The sequence below is a fragment of the Amborella trichopoda genome, chromosome 12 (assembly GCF_054954075.1).
Source record: "Amborella trichopoda isolate Santa Cruz 75 chromosome 12, AtrichopodaSantaCruz75HAP2 v2.0, whole genome shotgun sequence".
NCBI classification, from domain to species: Eukaryota; Viridiplantae; Streptophyta; class Magnoliopsida; order Amborellales; family Amborellaceae; genus Amborella; species Amborella trichopoda.
The window spans coordinates 11,911,428-11,932,811 of NC_142347.1; the positions used below are offsets into that span (position 1 = coordinate 11,911,428).

Sequence of the window (21,384 nt, forward strand, 5' to 3'; positions counted from 1 at the left end):
CGAGTTTGAATTTCTCTAAGATCAACATTCTCCTGGTTGAAGAAAACTCAACCTCGAGTTTTGAATTGCTCTAAGATCAACTTTGTATCCTGCCACTTTCTTCTATCCGAATTCCTGCCACTTTCTTCAATCTGAATGTTATAAACACGATCTTGGAACATGTGGGTTTCGATCCAAATGTTGTAAACACGATCTTGAAATCTGTGAATAACGATGGTGTATTAAAATTGTGAAACCCTCGAGGAAAAGGTCGTTGTAGGTAGATTTTTCAGATTTTTCAGCCACATCCACTGGCTGAAATTGCTCAAACTTCAAGTTTAGGGCAGGCACATATGCATTTGTTTCTTTGTTATACATTTCCAAAGGCTCAGGATCAAGTCAACCCCTTGAGTTTCTACCTCTCCATCAGTAAGAAAATTAGATATCCTTGCCGCCTCAAAGATAACTTTTTTCCTTTCTTCTTGTTTTTTATCAAAAAGAGGAACTTCAAAGATGGGGTAACCTATGACATCAAAGAGTGATAATTCCAATTGAATATTCAAACCTACTTGTTCTTCATCTTCAATAGATCTTCATCAAACTTAGGTCAATCAATCTCCCGACCATAAGGCAATTGATCACTCTCCCAACTGTGAGGCTCTTGACCCGACGCAGAGCATTGGCATTAAACAGGTTCTCGAAAATGGTCATCATAGTATATCGAAGCTAGTTTTTGCACTAAGCACAAGGTCAGCTCTTTTAGTTGCCTTCTCAAACTTTTGTTTTCTACCATTGCCTTCTCAAACTTTTGTTCTCTACCTCACGGGGAGCTTGGAGGTTTCGTTCATATTAAATGGGCTGAGTCCCCATGACTGCCCAGCAGTAGACGATGTCCACTAGCATGAGGCCGATCGTCGGCGAACACCACGATCCACAAGAATCAAGTACACTCTGATACCACCTGACACAATATAAAATTTACCTACAAACACCACCAGCAAAAATATCCGCGTTTAAGAAAAAAATAAAAATCGTAAAAGCAATCACAAGAAGAAAAAATAAAAAATAAAAAATTCAAAATGAAATCACAATAACAAAAATAAAATCTTAAAAGAAATCACAAAAAAAAAAACAAAACTCGCAGATACGAGTACTCCGACACGGGCCCATAAATATAAGAAAAGAAACAACACCCACAAAAACACATCTCTCTATACAAGAAACACTTCCTTTATTCCATAAAAATGGATCCCCATTACAACTCACGCGCGGTTTGGCTTCACTAAAATGATAACCTCCATAAACTTACCCCTCATCTAATAATATCTTTTACTTCCTGAAAACCTTCCTAACTCAACCTTATCCTTTTTAATAGATAAACTTAAAGCAAATTCGTATCGTTCTTCCCATCCACGTGACCCACGTCCACCTCTTTAGCTGGAACCCTTCTAAATATTGCTTCCAAATAAATGATGAACATCGATAAATATACCTAAAATCAACTTGAAAAAAACGGACTTATAAAAATAAACTAAAAACTCATACTAATCTTATTTATAAAAAATTAATTTTAATTATGAAAATTCTACCCAACCTCTAAACATAAAATTATAAAAAATAAAATTAAAAATTTGTAGCATCCAAATTTTGATATGCATCATATCCCCACTGAGTCACCAAAAAAAAAAAAAACAAAACAAAAAACAAAACAAAACAAAAACAAAACAAAACAAAACAAAACAAAACAAAACAAAACAAACAAAAACCAAAAAACAAAAAACAAAAGAACAAAAACAAAAACAGAAAAATGGACTCATTGTATAATTTTCTTTCCTGGCAAGAAAATTTTAACACTTAAAAAGAAACACTCAAAAAACTAAACACAAAAAAATGAGGATTTGATTTTGCCCACCAGAGTAGCGTGATGTTGATGTTTTGCTGGAGTGGCAGAAAATTAGAGTTTTAGGGGTTGTTTGGATACTTGGAAATATATTTCTAGAAATGTTTTTCAATAGAGATTGCACATTTCGGGCATTTGGATCGAAATTTTGGGACCCAAAAGTATTTATGCCAGTAATTGTTTTCCTCATTTCAAGACAAATAAAAAAATATGTGTCCTAGTCTTACCCTCTACTGAAATTGATTTCCAGCCAGATTTCCCCATTACGAATATGTCCACTTCATAAAATACAATTAATTCTGCAAAAACACGCCCTCGAATTAGAACACGAAACTATCTCAAATTTTTCATTTGGGAGTGAGAAAGTATCTTAAAATTTTAGAGATAGAAACTATATAATTTTAGAGAGTGAAACGATCTAAAATTTTTAGAGAGACAAATTATCTCAAAGTTTTTATAGGGAGAAAAAATATCTAAAAAATTTAAAGAGAAATTATGTCAAATTTAGAGAGAGAAATATATAAAAATATTTTAGAGAGAGAAACTATCTCAAATTTTAATTTTTATAAAGAGAAAGTATCTAAAATTTTAAGTTTTAGAGAGAGAACGTTGGTCGGGGCTGATTTCTCGTTGTCCAGGATAGCCCGATATGGTGGGTGACCCGATTGGAGGAATCCTCTTTCAAACAACTGCGGGGCCCACGCGCTTGTGCACACGTGTAATTGCAGTGCGGATAGGAACCAACAAAGAGAGATTTTAATCCACAAAGAAGGGCTCGAGCATCTACCTTACCGTGTTGGGGTTTAGGGGCTTCGTCCGAGCGATTCGCCCTCTTAGATCATCTCGAAAGCCCTACGGCTGTCCTTGCAGTGCAGTTTGAATTCGGCTCCCTCACTTTCCTATGCAGCACTTGGATCCACACACTAAAAATGGCCTTCAGGGTATACTTTTAGGTGTCTCCTCCTATTGGTACTATGGTAAATTGAGGGTCTAAACTAAGGCTTAGTGGGGTGATAGAAGTTCTTTACCACTCAAGTGTGACGAGACTCAGTGAGTAGAGCAGTTAAAGAGTTAGAACTCTATGAATTGCTAACTCAGGATGACCCCATCCGAGTGAGCGAGGGCAAGAGCTTCAATATCTCTCGCAACTCAACTCAACTCAACTGTATGGAATAGAGGTTAGAGCAGCAGTAGGAAAGGTAAAACCACAAAAATAGCTCTAAGTGTGGCACTAAGTCGAACACACAAAGAATTGAAGAAGCTACTAACACAAAAGAATAGAGGGGTTGTGAAGATTAGGGTGTGTTCAAATCAGTATAGGTTCGGATGGGTGAAATGCGAGTAAAAGTGTGTGAAAGAGGTGTGTAAGAGAGTAGAGATAAGAGTACGTGGTTGAGAGTGAAGTGAGTGTGTGAGTGAGAGTTTGAATGGGAGTGTATGATGTGAGTGTGTGAGTGAGAATTTGAATGGGAGTGTATGATGTGAGTGTGTGAGTGAGTGTGTGAGTGAGAGTATGAGAGTGTGTGAGTGAATGTGAAAGAGTTAGTGAGAAGAAGGGATAAAGCAGACCTGCCTATGGCACTGGTTCGGGTCTATGTGGGGGTGGAGAGATGATGAGAGAGATAGATGAAGGGAGTGAGGAGGGAGGAACTCACCTATGGTGTGGGTCCGTGTCTTAGGAGGTGAGTAATGAGGGCGAGAGACAGTAAGATATAGATAGAGAGGGACAAACTTGCCTATGACACGGGTCCGTGACCTAGTCTGTGTGTGAGAGAGAGAGAACAAGAGAGTAAAAGAGAGGGGGAGATGATGGACCCCCCTAAGGTGCGGGTTCGTGATTAGGCGAGGGGGAGAGGGTGTGCGAGGGATAGGGATAAAAGAAAGGGTAAATGGACTTGCCTTTGGCGCGGGTCCGTGGCTTAGACGAGGGGGCGAGTGAGGATGAGAGAGAGAAATAGAAATAGAGGGGAGGAAACTAACCCTAAAATTGGGCAACCTCCCTGTGTAACCTCTCCCAAGAGGTATTGCCGGAGACAAGGAAAAAGCACCAAACACAAAGCCTTGGTACCCGGAGGATTTGGAAAGTGGAGTTACAAGACTGAGCCTGTAACTATGTCACTAACCCAAAGAGCGCCCTAAAAATCATCAAGGGAGAAAAGAGAGAGAGAGCGAGAGAGAGAGAGATAAAAACAACTCACAACCTGAACATTATATGACTAGGTAATTATAATAGTGAAAGGGTTAGAATATTGGGCTTAACTTACCATAAAAGGGTAAGTTTTACACTATTGCGGTGCAACCTCGGTGAACCAGTTTCCATTTATGGAAACTATATTTTTTCATTTTGAGATGATTTTCAAATGCTCATAACTTGCGCATTTTGAGTCCAATTAAGCTCAAACTCAGACACCGGCTAGATCTCAACGACCCGCTTGTTTTAACATATGGCACGCGTCATGGCATGACTCAAAATGAGAGAATTTTTAGAGAGAAGATGAGCTTGAAACATAAAAATTTAGATTTTATAAAGAAGAATATAAAATTCTTTGAGAGGCTACATCTCAAGATCCCGATGTCGGATCGTCGCAAGTATAGATCTGTTGCGACCATGCTTTGACGAGATACAGTTTGATATAAATTTTTTATACGATCGAAAGCTGGATAACATGAATTTTGAGATCGAAAATGGCATACTTTTTCAGTTGCCGGAATCCCATTTTACGGTAACTTCCCGAAATTGGAACATGCTCAAACAGAGACCAAACTGGACGAAATTTATCACAAAATAATCGTGCAAATATCCTTTTCAATTTGTGATCAAAATGAATGCTTGGAACATCATAGATCGTCTTGGATTAGTGGCCAAAGAATCACAAGTTCATGGAACTTGGTCAGATTTTTTGTTCTTCCTTAAAAATCTATTTCAAGACGATCAAAGGGTGTCAAAATGTACACAATAATTCAAGCATCGATTCTACGACAATTGAGGACCTGAATTACCACTGTAAGTGTCCGAAAAAGGTCCCGAGGCTTAACAATGGCAAGAGGCCTCTCATTGAGGGATGGTTTTGTCATTTGTTGAAAAGTGCTTAGGGGTATTTGATCATTTGGTCCAAAAACGGGAGTAATATTTTAATTCTAGAAAGCTTATCTTTGACAATTTTGGTTGTTTTTCAACATTCCACCCTTGTTTTGTGGTTGCTCTATATAAGGAACTTAAGTCATTTGTAAATGAGCTCTTGATCTCTCTTGAAAGTGTTGGAAATTAATGAGAAAGGCATGAGAATTCTAAGGCTTAGGCTTGTTCTTTTTGTTTTTCTTTCAAGTTCAAGACTCAAGATGAGAGGAGATAGAAATATTTCCTAGAGAGATAAAATACCCTTAAGAACCCTACACTCCTTAGAATCCCAAAATTCCAATTCCCTTAGGATTCTCATCTGCTAATCCCATATTCCCTAGGACTCCTAGCTTCCATAACCCTTAGAACCTCTAGCTTCCAATCCTAATCCATATGCCTTATACCTTACCTTAGTTAGCGTACACCCTACCCTACACCATACACCATAGTACTCCATACACCATAATGTCTTATATACCTTAGCTAGCCTATACCTTAGCCAATTCCATATACCATAATTCCTAGACACCATACCTCAACCTAGCCCATCTAAGCTGGACACCTAGATCTTAGATGCTAGCATTGCCCTTAGACTAAGATCTCTCTCTCTCTCAGGTGCATGCAAAAGGACCAATGAAAGTGCACCTAGGCTCAAGCCCATTCTATGTTCACTCTCTCTCTCTTTTCTCTCTCCTCTCTCTTTTTCTCTCTCCTCTCTCTTTCTCTCTCTCCTCTCTCTTTCTTTTTTCTCTCTCCTCTTTCTTTTTTTTCGCTCCTCACTCTTTCTCTCTTCCCTTTCTCTCTCTTTTTTCTCTCTCCTCCTCCTCTGCTCGAACCTAGGGCGAGTCTGAGCACCACCCTCTTCTTTTCTTCTCTTCTCTCTCTCTGTCTCTTGTCGACGCCTAGACCCATACCTAGGGCAGGCCCGACTCCTTCTTCTCTCTCTTTCCCTCTCGTCAAAGTGAAGAACATGTGCCTTAGGCAAGTCTGCCCTGCCCTCTCTTTTTCTCTTTACTCTCTCGATCTGTCTCCCGTCCGCTCCTCTCCTTAGTCCACCTCTCTCCCTCTCATCGTCACTCTCATCCGCTCCATTCTCTCATCTCTCTTATACTCTATCTGCCCCCCCCCCCCCCCCCCCACCTTGACCTATCTGGCCCTCTTTCCTCTCTCCACCTTTCTGCCCCTCTCATTTCTACGCACCGTATTCGTCCCTCTCTCATCTAACCCCTATTTGCCCCTCTCATCTATTAACACCCTATTCGCCCCTCTTTCATCTAACCCCTATCCACCCTATCATATCTTAACGCTCTACTCGCCCCCTCTCTCATTTAACCCCTATCCGACCCTCTCATCTCTTAACACCCTATCTGCCCCTCTCTCATCGAACCCTTATCCACCCCTCTCATCACTTAATACTTTATTTGCCCCTCTCTCATCTAACCCCTATCGTCCCTGCTGATCTCTTAACACTTTATTAGCCATACTCTCATACATACCATGTCCACCCCTTTCATCTGACTCTCCCATCCACATCTTTATACCTCTTATCCTCTTATCCATCACTCCAGAGCCCGAACCCACACCTAAGGCGAGTCCATCTTCTACTCTCCTACAATATCATCCCCCTCTCACCTTCTCTTGTCCCACAAATTTATTCTTACCATTTCATTACTTTCTTATTGCCTCTTTCACCTCAGCAAGCACTCGAATTAGGGTCTTCCTGAGATAGTTCCCTAGGGTTCTAACTGTTGGATTGCTACTCTAACTACCAGCTCGTACAGTGTAGTCGAGTCATAGGAGATATTGATTCTCTTACACTCGGTCACTCTGATTAGGGTCATCCTGAGTTAGCTTTTTTTAGAGTTTTAACCCTTCCACTACTCTAACCACTGAGTCATACAGTGCTCGGGATGTGAGAGGCTTTCATCTCTCTCTCGCTCTTTCTCTCTCACCTTCTTCTAACCCTTGATCGCTTTTCGGAGGCTCTTTGGTTTAGTGACATAGATATGGGCCCACTCCTGTAACTCCACTTTCCAAATCTTTCGGGTACCAAGGTTTCAAGCCTGATGCTTTTCGTTGTCTCCGGTAATACTTCTTAGGAGAGGTTAGCCTGGGAGGTTTCCAAATTTTCTTTGGGTCGTCTCTTCACTTCTTTTATCTTCTTCACTTTCTTGTTCTTCTCACTTCTAAAACCATATTTTCACCAATTCATTCATGTTCTCTTTTTTCTTCTCTATTTTATAACTCTACCCTTAAAACTAGAGCCTTTTACCCATAAGAAGCACATCAAAGAAGAGTACATTATATTTGGATTTCATTAGCAGTTTTCAAGTGAGAATCTAGGTGAGGTGTTGAGTTTAGAGCGGGGGCCAAATTCAAGCCACACTGTTGGACAGTCGGAGAGATTTTGTCATTGATCAAAGAGGGAAATGGCCCTAGCTTATCCCATTAGGTGCCCGAGTCCATCTCTTCATTGGTTTAAAATTCTCTCATAGTTGGACGCACCTATCCACATGTGACACATGAGTCGCACACATGCTCGTGAGGTCAGGCAGTTGCTTGAGAGGGGGTCAGTAGAACTCGGGTACCCTAAGGAGCCCGAGCGAGGTAGATCTAGGCCCAACCAGCCCTCTTCTCCATTGATTTCAAATCTGCCATTGATTATGTACCGACGCTCATTTCGGTTGATATCTTTTCTGGACTCTTTAACAAGATGAAAGGGACATGTTGGCCCCAATTATGACTTTGCTCACATTTAGACTGCATGGGGTCCTTCAACACTCTGTGGGTATGTCTTCGGGTTTACTAAGGGTCGGCCTCTAGGCTACTACTCTTGCTGGCCTGTATTTGTGTTAACACATCATATGCTAATGTGGTATGCAGCCTGGCCTGGGTAAGCCTTTCTGGGACAATGCACTCCAAGATGATTACATTGTCATCGTCGATCGGTGTGAAATCATCTCAGAAGTGGATGGATAAATGTACATTGACCATTGAAATAGAGAAATCACTCATTTCTCATACAGGCGCACTAGAGTTCGCTAAACATTTCATTTGTGACGCAAGTGAGCGGGATTTGAATCCCGTGTCACTCCATGTCTTGCAAACATTGCATTGTGCTTGCTCTGCGTTTATTTTGTTGTCTTTATATCCTATGACCTTGTAGATGTCGTATCGACTCAGCGGAGCATCTTATCAAGTGTATAGTTGTCGTACCATTCCTATCTCAATAAGGTGGAAGCGTCACTTTCTTTTTATGCATTCTCCCTTTACCTCTTGAACTTTGGTTGTGTTTTTGCTTACATGACTCAAGAGGAGTTTGAGATGGTGAGGGCCTTCATACTTGAAAGAGTTAAGCTACAAGATTACAATATGAAAGAGGTCGAATGGCTTCGCTCGTTCTATCCTAGCCCTAAAGATGAACAGATAAAAGAGCATCTTGTCATTAAATCATGGTTGGGGCTGAATGTGGAGTATTTGGAACGATATGCCAGTGTGTGTTACCGTTATGACTTAGCCCTTGAGGAGCTTTTTCCTAAGAATATGATTCCCTTGTCAAGTTGATGCAAAGCAAAAGAAAACATTTTCTTTCGCTTTGGTCTGCTTTTTAAGTTTTACGATCTTCTTCGGATGCGTCACACACCTCTTTTTTGGGTGCACTGGTGCGGTTGGTTCCTCATGGATTTAGTGTTCAGATGGAGTGGCTTAGCTAAGTCACTAAAAGCCTACTAAAGCATCAGACTTTAGGACTATCTGAGTGCTTAAGTCAGTAGTGGAAGTCTATCGCCTATCAGACAATCAATAGAGGGTAGAGAAGGAAATGGTTGACTGACCAAAGGGAAAGAAAGGAGGGTAGACTTATTATGCGAGCTAAAGGGAAGCCCTCAGTCCTTTTATACCTCATAGCTCAATTACATTCAGGCATCAAAAATGTAATTCGTAACCTTCTACTCCCAAGTTAGCTAATGAGTCAGCCACTCTATTTGCTTTCCGAAACACATGATGAATATCGCAGGTTCATCCCTCCGACAAAGCAAACAAATCTAAGAGTTTTCCCTTTTATTTTGAAAAACACATGTTCAATCACCTTTTGTTATCTCGTAGTGGATCAACGTCTAGAATTACCTCACGCTTGGTGCCAATGAGTTTTTGTTTGTGATTTTCCTTGGATATTTTGGTACAAGATTTGTCGATCCTAAAGCAAAGACCAAAGCAAAGCACTCAAAAGCAAAGCTAACAACAAGGCAAAGACTTTGTCGTTTGAAAGACTTTTTCATCAATGAAGTCATACTAATGCTAAGGCTCATCGCAAGGAAAGAGAAGAAATCAAGACGATGTGATGCATGTGAGTGCAAGAAATCTACACGGTAAAAAAGCAAACCAACGAATGCAAGCAAGAAAACGGATGTGTGTTATTGCAACAACTTTCGTTCTAGGCAAGCCGTTGCTTCTTGCAAGAATACGGATGCACATTAGTGCAATGTCTTTCACGCTAAACTAAAAGAAAATGGATGCGCATTAATGCAACTGGTTCGTGCTAGGCTAGTTGTTGCTTCTTGCAAGAAAACTGATGCGCGTTAGCACAATAAACGGTTTTCGTGCTAGGCTAGTCATTGCTTCTTGCAAGAAAACGGATGTGCGTTAGCACAATGGCTTTCGCACTAGGGTAGTCATTGCTTCTTGCAAGAAAACTTATGTGTGTTAGCGCAACGGCTTTCACGCTAGGCTAATCATTGCTTCTTGCAAGATAATGGATGCGTGTTAGCACAATGGGTTTCGTACTAGGCTAGCTGTTGCTTCTCGTAGAAAAAATAGATGCACGTTAGTGCAACGTCTTTCGCGCTAGCCTAGATATTGCTTCTTGCATAATGCAAGCAAAAAGCAAATATTCGCCCTTATCTGTTTTATCAGAGGCTCATATGATAAAGATTATTCTCCATTCACTTAGTTTTCCAAACCAACACAGATCATCTAATGGTGCAAAAATGATCGTACCACCAAACATGAAGTATGGTTGGAGGTGTCCTTAAGGAATTTGGACCCTACTTTCACCACTGAACAACTTATTGAAATTTTTACACATAACAGCCATTCAGATTTTCACCACGTTAGTCTTCTTTATTTTTTTTATTTATTGTATTTTCTTTTTATGTCCTTCCTTTTTTGTTAGAGTGCAAATATGTTTAATGCCATTTGGGGTCATAAGACTAGGACTGATCATGCCACTAGGTCCAATACATTTGAAATACCCATTTAAAGTAATGCAATTAGGACCAATGTATGTGCAATGCCTTTAAAGGTCATGCGACTAGGACCCATTTGTGTAATTCCTTTTAGTACCAATGCCAACAATTCAATGTCATCAGATTACTAGATAATGTTTTGGGCCTGCTATGCCACTCGCTATAGATTAAGCATGGGCAACTACTCTCGGGTTTATCCCAAGTCTTATCAATTTACTCCAACTTCCACGTGAAATGGGTGGCCAATGCTCAAAATAAAATAGGAATTCTCAGTGCCCTAATGGATTTTCACTGGGTTCAATAAGGTAGGCACCATGGAAGGTTTTCACCGTACCTTAATTATTTAAATTTGATGCTTTTTACTCATGATGCTCTTTCAGGATTTAGTCACATCCATCTTTTTCTTTATCTTATGTTGCTTTATCTTTGCTTTACTATGTTCTTTTTTTTCTTTTCTATATTATTTTGACACACCTCAAAGCTGAATATCTTGTAATAGGGACAAAGCATGTGCCTCACAAGGGACTAGAGTCCTAAGGATTGGAAGCACGGGGACTGAGTAGTTTATAATCTTGCAACGTGGACCGTAGTTTATACAGAGTATTTTCATATGCCAAGGATGAGTTTGAATCAGACGACCATATTGGAAGCAATAAAAAATGCTTGGATCACAAGGATGTGTACTTTCACACCATACAACACGGATAGTTTATTGTAAACTTCAAAAATGCTGAGATGACATGTCGCACAATTTAACATCGTGTGAAAGGGACAACATATGATATAACATGTATTTTAAGATCCTGCAATACAATGTGGTGTTATGCAAAGTATCTTTTGACATAATTACCATTTATATAGCAGCCATGGCTTCTTTACCCTTAAGTAAATATATCCAATAAGAAAAAATTCTCTCTCTTATTTGGCTTCAAATTTTCCTTTTGAGTGAAAATGCATTGTAATGGGCCATTTTAAAATAGTGACCAAAATCTTGACCTTTTTGTTAATGGCATGGCACGTATGAGCCCTAGTACACTTCAAAGTTCTACAGTGCTTGGAGGCAAAGTTCTACAGTGCTTGGAGGAGCTTTTTGTCAGATATTTTGAGCTCTAAGAAGCAGATTTTATCTCCTTTTTCTTCAAGCAGCCCTTGACGTGAACTAGATATCTAGGGGAAGACAACCTTACTGACATAAACTGGGGACTATGAAGCTACTTTCTGTGGGGGTTATGGTTGTAGTTCGACAGACACACATTATTTCTGGCATCCTTTCTAGATTTGGAGATTGTTTTTCAGATGGTTTCACATAAGGTCTTGTTTATGGCCGAGTATCTCCTCTCAAAGTGAAATGTGCTTACCAGATGATCAATGTATTAACTTCTGATATGGGGATTATCATATCTATGACCCAAAACCTATTAATGATATGATGGCAAACAAAGTCTATCTCATCGAATCAGTATGGCCTTGACCCATTTCAAAAAATAATCCGTCGTAGCTAACACGTGTGTCTGGCAGATGAAATTAGATAATTAGAACTCATAATATCCCGTGCCTGTTGAGCGAAAGGCTAAGATGTGACCATGGATGCAAAGGGGCTTGATGTGTAAAACCCCCAAAGATTAGTCACACATGATACCATATAACATAGAATCTGAAACTTTGGTTAGCTAACAATAAGCGAAGGACCATATTCTTTCTTATAATTTTGGCCCACATTGATACATGTTATCACTTTTGGAACTTGCTAGTCTCATTTTCAAAGAGAAAACAGAGGAGAATATCGTTTGAAGATCTCTTGTATAACACCTTGATAAGGTTGGTATATTTAGGAGCTTATCTTCAAAGAGCGGGGTTCTATTGGTTAAGTGCAAAGATACCCATGATGGATATAGTCGATGACAGTTTATCATAAGTCCTTTGATTGTTCAAGGAATATCCACCTTTCATCATTACCATCAAGTCCTGCTTCAGGGGCTATCATCCACCACTATGAGACCCATCTGGTACTTGCACTTTAAGGGGGAGTGATACGGATGTTTCGAGTTTGGAGTGTGCATCTACTTGTTGGTTAGGCCTTTGAGTTCCCAAATGATTAGTTGTGAACCCCCAGTGATGATTAAACATTCAATCACTATAAGAAAGAAAGAAATCTTGCGTTATTTGTTTTGGAACTTAGTAATAAATTTATATTTTATAGTGTGAATTTTTAATTCTTTATTTCTTTTGGAACTTATTAATAAATTTATATTTTATAGTATGAATTTTTAATTCTTTATTTCTTTTGGAGCTTATTAATAAATTTATATTTTATAGTATGAATTTTTAAAGTTTTAAAAATAGTTATTACTAATTTACAAATGACTAAATAATGTTTTTGCCATCTCTTTTTTGTTTCTTTTACACTGTTTTCTATTTGACTTTTCTATCATATAAATTGTTGTGCTTATTTCAAAATTATTGTAGAATTTCTTTTTAAATAGAAATTATGTTTTGCTTTCATTCTTTTTATTAAATTATTGCACTCATGTATTTTTTATACTTCTTTAATACAATCTTCATCATGTTATTGTTGATTTCTATTTTTTTTTCTTTTTTTTGGGTAAATCAGTGGAGGAGAAGGCCTCCCTACTCTTTTTTTCATTAATTAAAAAGAAAAAAAGTAACTTATTTATCTTAGGGTGTTGTTTCTATAAGGTTGCAATCTAACAATCCAATTAAGGCGCACCTTAAAATTTTATCATAACATGTAATTTTGTTGTAAAAAATTCTTAGTATTATCTTAAAATCTATTTTCATACCTAATTAGAACATTTAAATTCCAAAAATGTTAAAATCAAGTAGATCTATAAATATATGAAAATCTTGAAAATAGACGGTTTAGATAATGTGTTGCAATATGCACTATTTCCGATATTCAAGAACTTTTTTTTTTCATATTCATAGATCTCGATGTCGAGATGATTGATTAAAGGGCTTTTTTAACATTAAAACAACATTTCCGATAGATGTTTGAGGCGCATCTGTGATTCTACATTTTAAGGTTGCAACCTTATATGAACTTTTCTCTTTATCTTAAATCCCTACAATAGTGCAGTTGTGCTAGGTCCTGAAATAACAAAGAAGAAATACAATCTAGCGGTCGGCAATGCTAAATAGTAGCGCCAGGTGTTGTGGCTGCTCTCTAGGTGAGAACATCAACAACCATATTTACCTCACGGAAAACAATTTTTTCCCTTTTTTATACCAAAGAAATGAGGTACACCTAAAAACCCCATTGAAGAAAGGTTGTTCCAATGCTGGAAGACTTTCAATTAATCATCTCGATCTCAAGAAATACCGTAATGAAAAAAGAATCTTGAGTCTTAAATATTGCATCTTGTAAATCTGAACCATCCGCTCTCAAGAACTTCCAGAATCATCTCGATCTCAAGAAATACCGTAATGGAAAAAGAATCTTGAGTCTTAAATATTGCATCTTGTAAATCTGAACCATCCGCTCTCAAGAACTTCCAGAACCAGAGGTAGAGGCAAATTTCAAGCCGTCATAAGAGTTCCAACGAACTACATCTCCTGATAGAGTTTGGAGGTGCACCATGGTTTAAGGTCCTCATATAATTAGCACCATTAATTATAAGTTTTGGACCTAATTCACTAGGATAGGGCAATATTGGTTGATACTCAAGTTATAAACACTTAATGAGCAGACTAACTGCATGAATGCTATTGTTACTTTTATATCTCGTCTGACCTCCTTGTCCACGTTTGTTGGTAAATTAGTTCATCTTTTGCTACGCACGGGTATTATTGTAGGGTTCTCAGGAGCTTCTTGCTTATGGAATTGGGAATCTCAAATTTCGAGATCCCACCCAAGATCGTGCATATGATTGGCTAAATACGAAGAAGATCAACACAACTATAAATCGATTGCGAAAAATAAAGCAAACACAAAAGGCACACCACAACAACACAAGATTTACATGGTTCAACCCATAAGGCTACATCCATGGCCTCGGCAACAAGAAATTCACTATCACAATGAAGATTAGAGTTTTAGATTACAAGAGACAATACCTATCTCTAACCATCGATAAAAAAAAGGCCATCACCGATCTTCCCCTCTAAACCCGCTCTCTCGACTGAACAACACCGTCGATCCACATCCTCTTTCCCATCGCAATACCGATATCGGAAAGATAACTTCGTGAGAAATATAGAGATTTTCTCTCTCTAAAAGTGAAAGTTAACCAACCCAAAACTTATGGGAATACCGCATCTCTCTCAGAGGCCGTGTCTTTCTCTTGAAGACCCATCTCTATATTGGAGATCCATTCCCATAATCTCCAAAGGGGTAACCCTCAAAAAGATGGGTATTATGTCCTCCTTCACTATCTTATAAAGATATCACTTTCTTGCTTCTCAATAAAGTCAATTTTTAATTTTCCATAATACCTTAATCTTTAAAAAAAAATATAATTATGGTGATTTAGCTATCATCAAACCCAACAATTATTTCTAACCCACTGCATTTTTTGCCAAAAATATAACAAGTACCCCCGTCGACAGCCATTTTTTTTCTTTGCAATTGCTCTTATCCGCCAATATTTACTCTCATTGGAGTATACTATCTATTTAGTCCGGCAAGCAAAATACATGTCAAAGATACTTTTTAGATCTCGAATTTTGGGTATATAATCTCTGTAAGCCATATAATAATCTTAGCAAAATAATTTCTTACGTACTTGAAAAAAAAAATATTGCCTCAAGATTGAGTAGATACTGTCCAATTTTTGGATGGCAATGTCTAATTGTCACAAAACTCAAAATTCAAATTTTTCTCATAAAATAATCTAGTAATTATTATATGGTTCCCAAGATTTTAGAAAAAAAAAATCAATGTAGCTAGCTGTTTTGGCCGAGGCAGTATAGGCACAATGTGCTCTCTAAGCACATTGTATGCACTTTATAAAAGAATATTTGAAAACATGTGTGAAAACCTTCCTATCCAATGTTGTCATCGCCGGACAGACAGGCAGTTGTGAAAAAAAAAAAAGGGGGGCCGCCGAGCGAAGGGTTGCTCGTTGTAATTTGACCAAAAAAAGGGTCTCATTTGGTAATAAAGGGGTGGAAATAATGTCTATATGTAATTTTGTCTATTTTTATTTTTTTTCCCTAAACTGTTTTACGTGAATCTGCTCGTAGATTATTCCCATGTGCTAGGGTGGACAAATTATTACCAATAGTTCATTGCATGCCGTATCTCTAGTTTTGAGTTCATGTCTACAAACTATTACCAAGTTACAATCAAGACCGGGCAGATGTCACTGGAGCCAATTGGGATCAGGAATGGGCCAGAGCTTAACCACGTTCAGGTAGGTATGATACCCACCCAGTCCCCTGCCTGCACGTGTTTTTTATTTTTTAAACTTATCTAATTTTCTTTTAGGTCCCCCACCCAACCCACCCACATAAATCCCTATTGTAGTTTTTATATTTATTTATTTTTCAATATTTTTTTGAATCACCCATTCAAACCCATCCAGATCGAAAATTTGGCAATCCGACACAATTATGTGGAGTGGAAAATCCACCTCATAGATCCAGGTTACGAGGAAAGGTCGTGATGGTAGCATCCCTACACCCAGTTATCACATCATGGTATCCATGCCTACCGCTGACAACCCCAATTATAACACCTTTAAAATGTAACTTCTCGATCTATTGAAAAAATAGGTAAGAGACTGCCTCGCCCACTACAAAAAAAAAAAAAACAAGAGAGATATCCCGTTTCTGCAATACTTACATGTAAGCATTTTGGGGCGCTACAAAGTTGAACGTTTTGCTAGTGGTTCCTTATTTAGGTCATAATTTGAGGTAAGGAACAGCTAAGGGTCGCATTTTTACTTGGAGACATTAACCATAGGGTACATGCTTCAGCATGAGAGATTTTCTGCGGCATTTGAGAATGAAATGAATGGAAAAATTGTAAATGATCAATGTAGCAGAGAAATAGTAAGGGAGGCAACAGACCCAGCCTGGGCTGGCCTACTCTGGGCATGGCCATGTCCCCCTACGAAGAAATATGAAAAGAAAAAGCAAGAAAAAAAGGGGGCAGGCCCGGCTGATACTGGCCCAATCCCAGCCTTTGGGCCACGGTTTGCGGCTCATGCCTACCTTTTTTAGGGCCTGTTTAAGCTAGCCCTTAAAAATATTTTCGCCTTAAAACATGGTGAATGCATGAGGAGGAACATAGGGCAGCTACCAAACATCTTAAAACATACTTTTGTTGCCTCCATTACGGTTTCACCTTGGATTCTAACGCGGTGGATATCACACCGTGGTAAACTCGGTTCCAAGTGTGGGCCAAGCTTTTAGGGTGGGTTTCTTTCATGTGAAAACACTTTCCAAGGGTCTTACGAAAGTTTTCTCACCGAGAGAAGTTTCTTGTGAGTTTGGAAAAGTGCTTTAATACCCAAATAAATAGGGATGGGGTTTATATAATGTGCCCTCCTTAAACTGTAGAAGGAGGACGCACATCTAAATTTTTTTTGGAGATGTAATTTCCTTGTCAAAAAGTTAATTATAACTTGATAATCTATTTGTATTTCTAGTAATAAAATTTAACATTCTAATAATAATATAGATCTAGTGGATCTATAAATAATTGGAAAATCTTGAAAATTGACAGTCAAGAGAACTTGTTAGAGGATACACTATATTTGGCACTTGAAATTCTTTTTTTCTTCATATCCATAAATCTTAAGATCAACATGTTTAATCTATAGTTTTTACGGTATCGGAATACTCTCTTCAGGAGGATTTTTGAGGTGCCCCTTACTTCAATATTTGAAGACTTATATTAACTTTTCTACTAAATAGAAAGTCGCTTTCTCAAAAATCAACAAAAAAGCTAACAAAGCACTTCCCCACCAACTATAATTATTATAGGCTTATAGCTTTCCCCAAAACAAATATGAAAAGGCAATAGTTTAGCTCTTTCCCAACAAATATAAAACAACTTTCTCATCCCACTAAACAAACGAACCCTGAACTTTATCCTTTTGCACGTGATCCTGTTTCAGGAACCATGAGTTATTGGAAACAAGGTAAGGTATGCAAATGTAATGTACCCCAAAACATGTCTCTGTTCTCTTAACAGGAAGCAAAACACTAAGCGATGGTCATGAAGAGGAACCCATTTCCCGACCTTTCTTTAATTACTAAACAAATTGTTACATTACAGTCTACAACTAAAGTGAAATAGCTCAGGTAAAGACCTACCAAAAATCTCCACAGCTACAAGAACCCTCTCGAAACCGATGGAATCGGCTCCTGTCGCGCACGATTAACTCCCGACTATACACCATCGACACCATCTTCAGCATCGAGTGGCAGTCACCACATATCCGAAGGTTCTTTGAGATTCGAATAGGTTCAGAAGAATTCATGCTGATGAGCCCAAAAGCAACAGCCAACTTCTCACTGTGATGCAACAACACTTCCTTCTTCATGTCCCCATCCAAATCTAGAAAAACCTCAGAGATATCCATCACATAGCCCATCTCCTTTACCTTTCTTTCGATCTCCTCGACCATTTTGTGTATGTCATTGGAAAGAGGATGGCGTTTATCTCCCGCAATGAATTCGTAAACTTGGCCGCCCACCTCAATGAGGCTAGAACCAGGTGTCTTTGTCATTCCTCTCGCTTTCATCCGTTTCCTAACCCTCACAACATCATCCCATCGATTCTCAGAGGCATAGATGTTAGAGAGAAGCACATAGGTCGCCTCATTATCAGGCTCTAGTGCGAGAAGAGGACTTGCTACACTCTCTGCAAGCTCAACATGCCCTGGACTCCTACTACACGCACTCAGTATAGAACCGAGTAGAGCAGCATCAGGCTCAAGTGGCATGCTTTCCATCAATTTCAAGGCCTCATCAACCAACCCAGCTCGACTGAAGAGGTCGACCATGCATCCAAAGTGCTCAACCCTTGGTTCAATCCCAAAGTCTCGAGTCATACAGGCGAAGAGCCTGCGGCCCTCATCAACTAATCCTGTATGACTACATGCAGAGAGCACGGTAACGAAGGTGACCGCATCAGGTTTTATGTCAGTTGTCTCCAACATTTGATAAAAGAATCCCAAAGATGATTCACCACGGTCACACATTGCGAGACCCCACATCATGGCAGTCCAGGTTAAAACATTCTTCTCATGCATTATACCGAAGACCTCTTCTGCGCGCTCTATACTACCGCACTTGGCGTACATGTCAATGAGGGCCGTGCCCACGATGGCATCGAGCTTTATCCCCTTCTTTGCTATGTAATCATGGAGCCACCGGCCGAGGCCAAGTGCGCCTGTGTCGGCACAAGCACAAAGGAGGCTAGCCACAGTGACCTCATCAGGCTCAGCGGCCACTTGCAACATCTCATCACATGCCTCGAATGCCCTTTTAGGTAGGTTCCCCTTAACATATCCGGAAATCATGCTATTCCAAGAGGCAACAGTTCGGTGAGTTATTCTATCAAACACTCTCTGAGCGGCTTCTAGGTCGCTGCAAACCGAGTAGAGGCTCACCAAAGCGGTTTGTATGTGCATATCAGCTAAAAACCCTAATTTTACAACATGCGCATGTAGAGATTGGCCGAGTTTCAGTTCCTCGACGTGGGCGCAAGCCTTTAAAACAAACGGAAATGTGTGTGTGTTAGGTGGGTGGGCGATCTCGATCATGTAGACAAAGAAGAGGAGAGCTTGTTTAGGGGCCCCAGTTTTAGTGTAGCCTCGAATCATGGTGTTGAAAGTGAAGGTGTCCGGGCTTTCGATGGCAGGGAGGAGGCGCTGGGCATACGCCATGGAGCCACTGGGGGAGAGAGCACAGAATTGGATGAGCTTGCTGGCTGGGTAGGTGGATTGGGCTTGGCCGGTCTTGAGCAAGTGGGCATGGAGCTGTTGGAGGTCCCTCATGGTGGTGCACAGGTTTGGGAGGTTGGCTGGCGAGGGTGGCGCCACTACCACGGGACGTGATAATGTGGAGGTGGCCATGGACAGCAGTTAATAAATAGAACTACTCTCTCCTTTCTCTCGCTGATGATAAAAAAAAAAAACTGGCCTCTCTCTCTCCTGATGGCCATTTAGATAGGAAAAAGTTAATACAAGGTTGCAACCTAAAATGTAGAACAAACCACAAAAATTCATTAGAAAAGATTGTTTTAAAGCTGGAAAAATCATCCTCCCATCCATCCAGATGTAGAAATATAAAAATAAAAACAAAAAAGATTTTCAATCCCAAAAAATAGTACATCTTGCAATATCTAGACCATCCATTTTTAATATTTTCATTTGTTTATAGATCTACTTGATTTTAACTATTTTTTAAATTTTAAATTTTATAATTAGATATGAAAATAAATTTTTAAATAATCTTAAGAAGTTTTTACACCAAAATCATATGTTATCATAAGATTTAGAGCTGCACCTTAATTGGATTGTTTAAGGTTGCAACCTTATAGAAACCACACCCTTTACATATTGATCATTTAACTAGAGCGAATAATGGATATGAAGGCTCAATGTCGAAGTATAACCATGAATGTTATATAATCAAATCCGATCATCCTCACCAACTTGCACCACCATCAATTCTTATGGAATGTAGGGCCCTCATAAAGAGGTATAAAAACCTACCACTATTTTTTTTATGATAGGATGAACAGATTATTTGTCAAAAATTTCGTGTCAAATTATTGGATCGGCAGGATATGGTCTATATTAGCCCGAATTAGTGATTTGAAAAGTATATTTCAAATAAATAATATAAAATAAATTCAAAATACAAATTTACTTGGTAGAGATTTAAAGGGATCCAAAAATATATTAGACAAACCTAAAAAAGAAAAATAATATATATAAGAGCAAGGGGTTTTGGGGTGAACTAGACCAAGACCCATACCATCTCTAAGTCCGTTTGGCCTCAAGTGATACGTATCCAAATCAGCAATCCGGTCAAAAAAATTGCCGGAGTTTAAAACTCTGGTCTCCTATAATTTAAATTCAAAAATTAGGGAAATGGGTCTCTTGGTATATGGGTCAAGGTTAGCTACAATCACTGGGAAGATAATAGCGATATCATGAAACATTTACATCTCCCTTATCTTCCTAGTGTGGGAAATATGATTCATAAAGAATTGAAAGTATACTTTCTTTAAAAAATGTGAAAAGAAAGAAATATAAGTGTCTTTGATGAAAATGTATTGGATGGGGAATTATCAAAATATAGTTACTCTTTTTGTTGGATGACAATTCATAAAGAATGTTCTGGTATTTCCAAATGCATCTCCACTTGGAGTCTAGGAAACGTCGAGTGTTTCAAAATGAAGAATTTTAAGGAGCTGGGATTATCTCGTTTTGTTCTTTCGTAGAACTTTTTTTAAGAATCCATCCAAGTCGGGCTGGAGTTCGAGGATTAATTAGAAATCACCAAGAGCAAATATTTCTATCCTTTTCAGGTCCATCTGATAATGTATCTCTAAATAAAGCCGAATAAATGTAGTGCTACAAGGTCAGAGTCTTTCTTCAAAGCAAGATCAATAAAAGATCATTTATCTTTTGTACGTGGTGGTCACAATCATTCTTGTCCCTTAAATTTTAAAATGAGCGGTTGCAAGAGTGTCACAGAATATGAAAAGTTTTAAAAATATTTTCGGATTTCGTGACTCACTCCAAGCTATCCAATTTGACATTTAAAGAGTGGGAATATTGAGACCTCCATGTACAAAAGATAAATAGTTTCGACAATCTCTTAATAAAATTTTTATAGATAGAAGCTCACAAAACATTATTAGTCGGTACTCGTGTGAGCAGAAAACCCACTGGACGCTTAGATCACATTGGATGAGGATTTTAAACCTTATTGAAAGCTTCAATATTTCTTTTGTTTATCTTTACAAAGAAGCAAATTAATTGGCTAAGCAAGGAGTTACGCATTCGGGGTTTGAAGTTAATCATGGACCATTATAATTTGATTTATTATCTATTACTCACAATGTAACTCTTTGATTATTAATAAATAAATGAAATTGTCAAAAAAAACAAGAGCTCCATTCCCACTTAAGCCAATAAAGTTGGCCTGATGACTAGGCC

General features: G+C 38.7%; 1 pseudogene; it reads right to left on the bottom strand.

Moving 5' to 3' along the window:
• Positions 1–17,517: 17,517 nt before the first annotated feature.
• Positions 17,518–19,209, bottom strand: LOC105421809 (pentatricopeptide repeat-containing protein At5g66520 pseudogene; annotated as a pseudogene).
• Between the last annotated feature and the right edge of the window lie 2,175 nt (positions 19,210–21,384).